The sequence below is a fragment of the Aptenodytes forsteri genome, unplaced genomic scaffold (genome assembly GCF_000699145.1).
Source record: "Aptenodytes forsteri isolate BGI_AS27 unplaced genomic scaffold, ASM69914v1 Scaffold311, whole genome shotgun sequence".
NCBI classification, from domain to species: Eukaryota; Metazoa; Chordata; class Aves; order Sphenisciformes; family Spheniscidae; genus Aptenodytes; species Aptenodytes forsteri.
The window spans coordinates 150,329-159,386 of record NW_008795860.1 but is presented as its reverse complement, the minus strand read 5'-3'; the positions used below and the strand labels follow the sequence as shown (position 1 = coordinate 159,386).

Genomic DNA, 9,058 nt, shown 5'->3' with positions numbered 1-9,058 from the left:
CTGCTGGTACTTACGTAGATCATCCAGGCTGCATAACGCTCTTTGAGGTTGTACAGCACAGCGGGTTCGTGGAGGTGGGTCATCATGGCCATGTCCTCGATTTTATCGTACTTGGGAGGGTTCATGGAGAAGATTTGATCATCCTTCACGGTCAGAGTCTATCAGATGAAGAAGGAGATGCATGTATGTCAGCTAAGAGCTGAGATTGGGAATCAAATGGTGACCTTCAGCTTTGTTTCTTACTCACCTCTCCACCTTCAGTCTTGACAGTGACCTTCCCTGTTTCTCTGCTCTGGATTGTCCCTTTCACAAAGGATTCCTTTGCATGTACCACAAAGACCGATGTCTTGGCATCAAAAGGTTTGTTCTGGGCCTCGATTCTCTCCTTTTCTGACTTTCGGAGGTAAGGAGCTGCCTCCCCAAAGATGGCCATCTCAGAGTCTGACGACATGGCTGCACTTTATGGAGGGGCTCGTCAGCAGAGAACGCTGTGGTAGAGCAGAAATGTTGCCCAAATGAGTCAACATTTTTTGTTGCCATGCAGTTTATTGAAAAACTTAAACAGCATCATAGAATGTGTGATTTGGGAAGAATTTCAGGCAGTTCTTTGGTCCACCTTCCTGTGCAAAGCAGGGCAAATGTTGGATCAAGTTACCCAGAGCCTTTTCCAGTGAAGTTTTGATTATCTCCAAGAATAGAGGTTTCTCTGTCCCTCTGCATCCCTGTTTAATGTCTGATCACCCTGATGGTGAATTTTTTTTTCCTGATACCTGATCAAATTTTCTATTGCTACAACACGTGTCTGTTGTCCCTTATCTTTTCACTCTGCACATCCGAGAAGAGCCTGGTTCTTTTTACTGTATAATCACCGATTTTTTGTTGAAGATAGCAATAAGACAACCACATTTTAATTTTGTCTCCAGAGTGGACAAACCCCACCCTTTCAGACTCTCCTCATACATCATTTTCTCCTACCTTTGTTGGAAGATCTCCACTGGACTCACTCCAGAATGTCAATGTCTTTCTTGTCACCAGGGAGCACCAAACTGGACACACTGCTCCAGATGTGGGAGCTGAATGCAGGGGAAGAATCACTTCCCTTTACCTGCTGGCTACACTGTTGTGAGTGCCTGACAATGTGCTGTTGGCCTTCGTTCCCCCAAAGGCACACTGCTGACACATGTGCACCAGGACACATGATCCTTTTCTGCAAAGGTGATTTCTAGCCAAATAACAGCCAACATATCCTGTTGTATGGGGCTATTCTTTCCTACCTGCAGAACTTCACACTGTCTTTGCTAAATCTTGAGGTTGTCAGCTTCAGGCTGAAGACTTTTGGGAGCCTTCTTAAGGGTAACATTGCTCTGTAGCATATTCATGAGTCCCTCGGTTTGATCTCATCTGCCCAGTTCCTGAGGAACACCTTCCTGGAGTTACCAAACCAAAAAGCCCACATTAAAAGCTTTGATTGCCTATACACAAAATAGAGGTGAGTCCAGAAGGTGTTCTGAGGACTAACTAGTGCATGATGTCTTTTGTTGGTGCTCTGAATGATTCACTGGAGTTGTTTGCTTCTCATCACAAACTGTTTAAGCAGCCCAGCGTCATAACATCAGTCTTTGAAATAAGGTGTGCACCTTCTCTCTCTGTGTCACTCAAAGGGGAGTTTTAGGTCCAGAAACACCAAGTGCAGATTCTAAACAACTACACCCTTCCAGCAACTACCATCCTGCTTGTCCTTCTGCCATACTGATGAATGTTGCCTTCTTGGTTGCACAATGGCACACCTCCTCCAGCAGAAAGAAAGGTCCTGTGATGAAGAATCCTTCCAGCCCTGAGGGAAGGGCAATCATCTAAAGCATGAGTGGGGCAAATCAAACCCCTCAGGCTCAACGAAGCTCAGATTCCAGCCTCCTCATTTTTTTAGCATAGATTCTGATTATAAAGTGAGGGTTAGATGTGTACAACGGCTTTCCTACTGTTGAAATGATCTGTGAATGTTAGCTGTGCTATCAGCTGTACTAGTCAGTCCTCGCTGTGCCCCCTTTGCTTATCAAATTGTGTCCTTTAGGTGTCTTAGAGATACAAACAAATTTGTTTCTGGGTTTAAACAGAGAGATATACCCAGGTCTAAATTAGAAACAATCCTGGGTGTGGACAATAGAACAATTTCAACAACCTAAGAAAGTCACACTGGAAATTTTAGAGTTCTGTTCTGTCTGAACGAAATATGACTTTTTTTTTTTTTCTATGTTCCATTTTTCAAGAACTTAGGTGTATAAGTTATAGTTAACTTCCTATTTGATCTCATGCTTAAATTTTAGTGTGGCTGTTACCTTAAATCAACTGCACTGATATTTCCTTGACAATGGCAGAAATCTGTTGCAAGTGACTTAACTCTGAGAAGTAGTATGTGAGCAAATGGCATATAAGGACAGATAATACAGTAAGTTAAAATACTGCATCACCAATTATTTCTTTGTATGCTAATTGTTTGTGAAAATAATTATATGCAAAGTCAGAAACCTTAGTTCAATAATTTCTAAATCAAAGCTGGCTACCTAAATGCACTACTGGATTTCCAAGGAAATACCACATGTCCAGTAATAGAAAGCACCTGAGTTCCTAGGAACTTACTTAGATGTCATGTCATGGCTTTTAGTTACCTAAATAAGCCAGCCAAATGTTAACATTTGCAACAACTCCTAGTAGCATGCAGATCCTCCACTTTACTCGGTTTTGTTTCAGAGGAATAGAAGCAGTACATCTCCTTTTTTTGTTTGTTTGTTTGTTTGTTTAGTTGATTTTTGCATTTTCACCAGGTTTCCTAGTATGAGGCCCACATGCAGATTATAACCCTGCAGTATCATCTGAAAAGTATTTTCATATAAATTTTTTGCCAGTATCATATACAGTAATACATATAATTTGTTACAAACCTTTAAGATTTTGCAATAGTCTGTTCTGTTGGCTGGCTCTATCTATCTGGACTTCGTGCCAGAACAGATCATTTACTTCACTGGTCCATAATTAAACATGAGGAATCCCCAAGAAAGCATTTCCTGGCATCAGTGCCTCTTGGGGTGGGGGCCCCCCCCCCCAGCCACTTTGGAAAGCTTGCTTGCCATGAGCAGCCTACCCAACCATCAGCATGCTGTATTTACCATAACCGAGCAGTGGCCAGGAATATATGGGCATACAGCAATTGCCCACACAATTTTACAGAAATTTGTCACCACGAAGAAATCTGTTCTACAGAAATCTACCACCGTTTTGTCTGTCCCTTAAGTGTGAGTAAATTAGGCTCTTACCTCTTATGATATGAGAAGATGCCTTGCAGGCTGGAAGACGATCAGTGCTATAAAGCAGAAATGGCAGATCCCTCATTACTGCTGCACAGAATTCCACAGGCAGGTCACAAAGTCAAAATACCAGCATGCTTTATCTTAGTTATTAAATCCTTGCAGACACAGATACGTACACCAGGACAGCAGGGCTGAAGTGGGACATGTGGACGGCAGGGACGCTGTCCCTTTCTGACAGCCACAGACATGCACTTACCATGAAGTTTTCTCTGGAGATGGGACAGTCCAGATTCAAGGACTCTTTTATAGAGTCTGGTCAGCACATGCTGCAGATGCCTCCTCTGTCTTTGGGCAAAGCATTTTTGGCAAACCTTGTTTTTGGCAAAGCATTGTCTGGCAAACCGAACGAATTGAAAATTGGAAAGTGATGTTACTAGATATAATTAGAAATTTTTTGTCTCTCACTAGCTATGTGAACGAATCTCCTATAAATAATATGAGAAGACTCCTAAGGAGGGAATTTCAACTAATGCTGACGAGAGGGATGAGGGTAACTACTAATAACTGGAGGCCATAGATGCTCCATGAATCTGAGCTAAGGGAACAGGGACAATCATTCACTGGGCAAGCACGGTGACATTTGTGTGCATACCTTGAGCTTTTCTGAGGCCACCATAAGTCTGATGACAGCTGTCCTTTTACAGAGCTCTCTACTTACAGATCTTGGATAGGAGATGTGGATTTTGCTGTTGTCTGAACTGCTTATCTTAATCAGATTATTAAATATTACTCTGCTTCACTTCTTTCAGTTGTAACATAATATAGCACGATGTATCAGGGAGAATAGTCACCTTGAACCAAACTAAGTGTTCATTAAGTTGTATTCCATCTCTGGATATAAATATAAAATAACATTCATTTGTGTATCTTCCAACATTCTAGAAATCTTGAGTTTAGAGATTCATAGGAGGACACATGACTGTGTTCAAGAGCCTTTGCTAGATTTTTATTCCTTTGATTTAATCAGTTTATGACCAATTTTACTTTTCAGCATCCAAAGAGCTCTACGGCAATTAGATTTATAGTTTAAATTAATTTATTGAAAAATACTTTTTTTACTTTAGTGATGCTTATTTCCCCGTCAATCCCTAGTTCTTCCCATAATAGAAAAAAAATCAATAATCCCTCTCCACATAACAAGGCAAAGAGCACTAATCTATCTTATCTCTCCTTGTATGGAAATCATTATTTAGTTCTCATTAGCTTTGACATTCTCCCCTATAATCTTCTAGTTCTACATTCTCTCTCTCAAGATCTGATGACATGCAGTGTTAATACTGTACCTCCATAGATCTGAATGCTGTCCATCGCTATATTTGATAGTTAGGGTTGCTTTTCCTGTGTACATTACTTTGCACTTATCAACATTTTTTTGCCCAGTGCAAGTATCACAAAATTCTTTCACAGCTCTTCTCAGTTTACTTTTTCGCACTGAAAATAATTTTGTGTCATCAAGGACATACCTGAGATGCCTAGACATGCTTTTTCAAGACCGGGAGTATTTCATCCTTAGATGACAGGGCTCTAATATGTAAGACTCAAATATGTGAAACACCATACGTAACGACAGGTAATTTTACTGTTTGCCTTTATTGAGGCACAGTGTCAGGATGGAGTAGTAATTCAGGTAAAGAAAATGCCAGGGGGACTGCATGGATGAATAAGGAGCTCATGGCAAAACTCAAGACACAAAAAGGCAGCATACAGAGGGTGGAAGCAAGGACAGGTAACCTGGGAGGAAAACAGAGACACTGTCTGAGCATGCAGGGATGAAGTTAGGAAAGCCAAACCCCAAATGCGATTGGATCTGGCCAAAGATGTCAAAGACGGCAAGAAGGGCTTCTGTAAGTACATGGGTGACAAAAGAAAGACTAGGGAAAATGTGGGCCCACTGCTGAAGGGGTTGGCGGTCCTGGTGACACAAGATATGGAAAAGGCTGAGGTACTGAATGCTGCTAGCAAGACTTTCAGGAATCGTAGGTCCCAGAGAGCAGGAAGGAAGTCTGGAGCAAGGCAGACATACCCTTGGTGGAAGAGGATCAGGTCAGGGAATACTTATGCAAACTGGACATGGGCCTTGAAGGGATACACCCACAAGTTCTGAAGGAGATGGCTGGTGTCATTGTGAGGTCACTCTTGATAATCTTTAACAAATCATGGTGATTAGCAGAAGTGCCTGAAGGCTGGAGGAAAGTAAATGTCACTCCTGTCTTCAAGAAGTGCAAGAAGGAGGGCCCAGGGAACTACAGGCCAGTGAGCCTCACCTCAGTCCTTAGGAAGCTGTTGGAGCAACTAATCCTGGAAATCATTTCCAGGCACCTGAAGGACAAGAAAATCATTAGGAGTAGTCAGCATGGCTTCACCAAGGGGAAGTCATGCTTGATCAACCTTATCACCTTCTATAATGAAATGACTGGCCTGGTAGATGAGAGCAGAGCCATGGATATTGTCGACCTTGACTTCAGAAAGGCCTTTGACACTGTGTCCCATAAGATCCTCGTGGAGAAGCTGTTGAAGTGCGGGCTGGATAAACAGACAGTGAGGTGGATTGAAAACTGGCTGAATGGCCAGGCTCAGAGGGTGGTGATGAGTGGCACAAAGTCTAGTTGGAGACCAATAACTAGTGGTGTACCCTAGGGGTCAATACTACGTCCAGTCCTGTTTAGCATCTTCATTAATGATCTAGATGATGGGGCAGAATGCACCCTTAGCAAGTTCACTGATAACACAAAACTGGGAGGAGTGGCTGATATTCCAGAGGGTCAGGCTGCCATCCGGAGGGACCCTGACAGGCTGGAGAAATGGGCTGACAGGAACCTCATGCAGTTCAACAAGGAGCCTGCACCTGGGGAGAAGGAACAACCCCAGGTACCAATATTTTCCAGGGGTGACCCAGCTGGAAAGCAGCTTTGCAGAAAAGGACCTAGGGCTCCTGGTGGACACCAAGCTGATCATGAGCCAGCAATGTGACCTTGCTGCAAAGAAGGCTAGTGGTGTCCTGGGCTTCATTAGGAGGAATGTTGCCAGCAGGTCGAGAGAGGTGATCCTTCCCCTCTGCTCAGCACTGGTGAGGCCACACCTGGAGTACTTGTTCAGTTCTGGGCTCCCCAGTACGAGAGAGACATGGACATACTGGAGAGAGTTCAACAAAGGACTATGAAGATGATTAAGGGACTGGAGCATCTCTCCAATGAGGAAAGGCTAAGAGAACTGGCCTTCAGTGGCCTTCCACGACTGCCCAGTTTGGGGAAATGACGTGTTAAGCCAAGAACAGAGGTAACAGACATAAGTGTCCTCAAGGAGACTGTGGATCCTGCTGTACTCATGAGTATCAGCTGATGCATTTTCCGGTGCATCCAATACTGTTGTCCTTAGTTGTGTCCTGACGGAGGAAAAGTGGTCATAGCACTGCAGCTGGACTCCTTAAGATTCATGCTCTATTATTTCATTTGTTTATTCCTCTGACATTAGACAGGGCCCCTCTCCATGGAACAATACTTGGTGGTGGTTGCCTTGACTGCTGAGCAGTTCAGCCAGTCATGACTGGTCTTACTGACATTTGAATGGTGCTTGTCCAGTCCACCAGAGGTGACAAGAACCAGCTGGAGCTTTTTCTCATTTTGTATACGTGGACATTCTCTGTTGAGTGTTCACCAACATTGCCCCAAACATCACTCAACTATGAACTCCAAAGAATAAGTGCAGTTTTTCAGATCCCTTTGGCCCACAATTTGATCTGAATGCAAGGGGATTTCAATGTTTTTCACTTCTTGCAGCAGCCTGGCTTTGTTGCCCAGGACCATCTTGCATAACCTAAGGGAGTCAATGACATTTTTGTTCAACAGCATTAACTATGTGGTTAGAAAATAACACAGATTTGTCTCTCCTCGCATCTAGGCACCACATCCAACCATCATTTCGGGCCAGAAAATAGAGAACAAGAGGCTAGCTCTTGTTAGCGAGGGATGTAGGGAACAATAGCTTCATTCTCCTCATGTTTTGCACAGAAGGTCTGGAAGCTTCAGAAAGGCTGAGAGACAGAGAGAACTGGTGCTTGAACATTTTTGGCAGATGGTGTCATGCAAATTGAAATAAACAATATGGATAAGATGGGTTACCATTACTGGTGTTCTAAGGTTCAAGTTACCTGGAACTGCTTCTTCCCAAGCAAAAGGAAATCCTTCAGGTGTGCCCTTGAAAGCCATAGAAGAAGTACAAATGTTTCCAGCAGAGTAATACACCTCACAAGGGATTCTCCTGCTGCATGGCAAATGCACCCTTTCAGCTCTCAATGCTATATGCTGCCATCAGCATTCACTCCTTGTATCACACTCTGTTATACCATTTATCCAGTCTACATAGGAATAGTTAAATTTACCATTGCTATGGTTTTTCCTGCCTTGCAACCACTTGTTCCCCCTCAGGATGTTATAGTTGTCACCATTTTGGTTAGATGAACCCTATAGCACATTTTTCTGCTTTGGCTTGCAATTTCAGTCCCAAGGAATTCTCTGCTACTTGTTAACATGTGTCTTTTCTTCATAGGGTGCGACTCTAGTCTTTTGTTTCATGCTTCCCTGGTATTACATGTTATGCCAGTGCAGGATCCTTTCTTTTTCCTGTCTTTTGCAAAAGTCCAAGAATCACTAAGGCCTCTCGTGTGAAGGACTGCAGCCTTCTGTTATTTATACTTGAAAAAGTGATTGTGGCTTTCTCTTCTCCTCCTGGGAAGATTCAGTCAGATTATTCAGCATAGAGCTACCATAGCCACTATCTGTCACTATCTGTCACTATCTGTTTACCTTCCCATTGGATAAGCTTAGATATTGCTGAGATAATTGTGACAGTCTATTGAGCCAGTGGAACAGCTTACTTCTGATGAAAAAGGAGATTTTGTTCTCCCTGTTCTTTCCCCTGCTCTTCATTTTTGTTCAGTCCTGGAAGGGGAGGAATTGGAGAGGAGTAAGTGGATCTCCCACTGTATGCAGACCCAATTTGCCATTTCAACTCACCTCATCTTGAGGAGCTGCTTCTTCAGGTTCAGCTAAAGTTTCAGTGTTTACAAATCTCTGTCATTGTCAGCTTTAAGCAGCTAAGTGAGGTTGAAAAGCCAAGTCAGGTTCATTTGAGAGCTCCCACTGAAACAGCAAGCATTTAGGTTTTTTCCTAAACCTACTGAAAAAGAAAAAAAAGTCAAATATTTATCACTTGAAACTGATGCATTCATTTCAGCAATGTTTCCTTTCATCTTTCAGTTCTGTTAAATGGAGGAGATAAATTCTGTCAAATGTTTAAGAGGAGTCTGCACTGTTACTACACTGAAATGTAACTACCACTGCTTGTTCCTGTTTCCACACTTCTATAATTTGATTGAGTACAGTGGGATAGTACTGGGGAAGCACTGACTTACCATGTTTATAAAATGCACCTAGGTAAAGGGTGACCAAACAGTGCATCAGCCCAAAAAAGGACTGTCGTGGTTTAATCTCAGTCGGCAACTAAGCACCATGCAGCCGCTCGCTCACTCCCCCCGACCCGAGGGGATGGGGGAGAGAATTGGAAGAGCACAAGTTAGAAAAAACTCGTGGGTTGAGATAAAAACAGTTTAATAATTGAAATAAAATGATAATAATAATAATATGATAATAATAATAATACACAAAGCAAGTGATGCACAGTACAATTGCTCACCA

At 42.8% G+C, this 9,058-nt stretch overlaps 1 protein-coding gene and 1 pseudogene across 2 annotated transcripts in view; both read right to left on the bottom strand.

Annotated features, from left to right (window-relative positions):
* LOC109279614 overlaps positions 1-157 on the bottom strand; it is a 10,388-nt pseudogene extending 10,231 nt beyond the window's left edge.
* LOC103902879 (myosin heavy chain, skeletal muscle, adult) overlaps positions 1-9,058 on the bottom strand; it is a 220,772-nt gene that overhangs the window by 65,976 nt on the left and 145,738 nt on the right. The window lies entirely within an intron of this gene.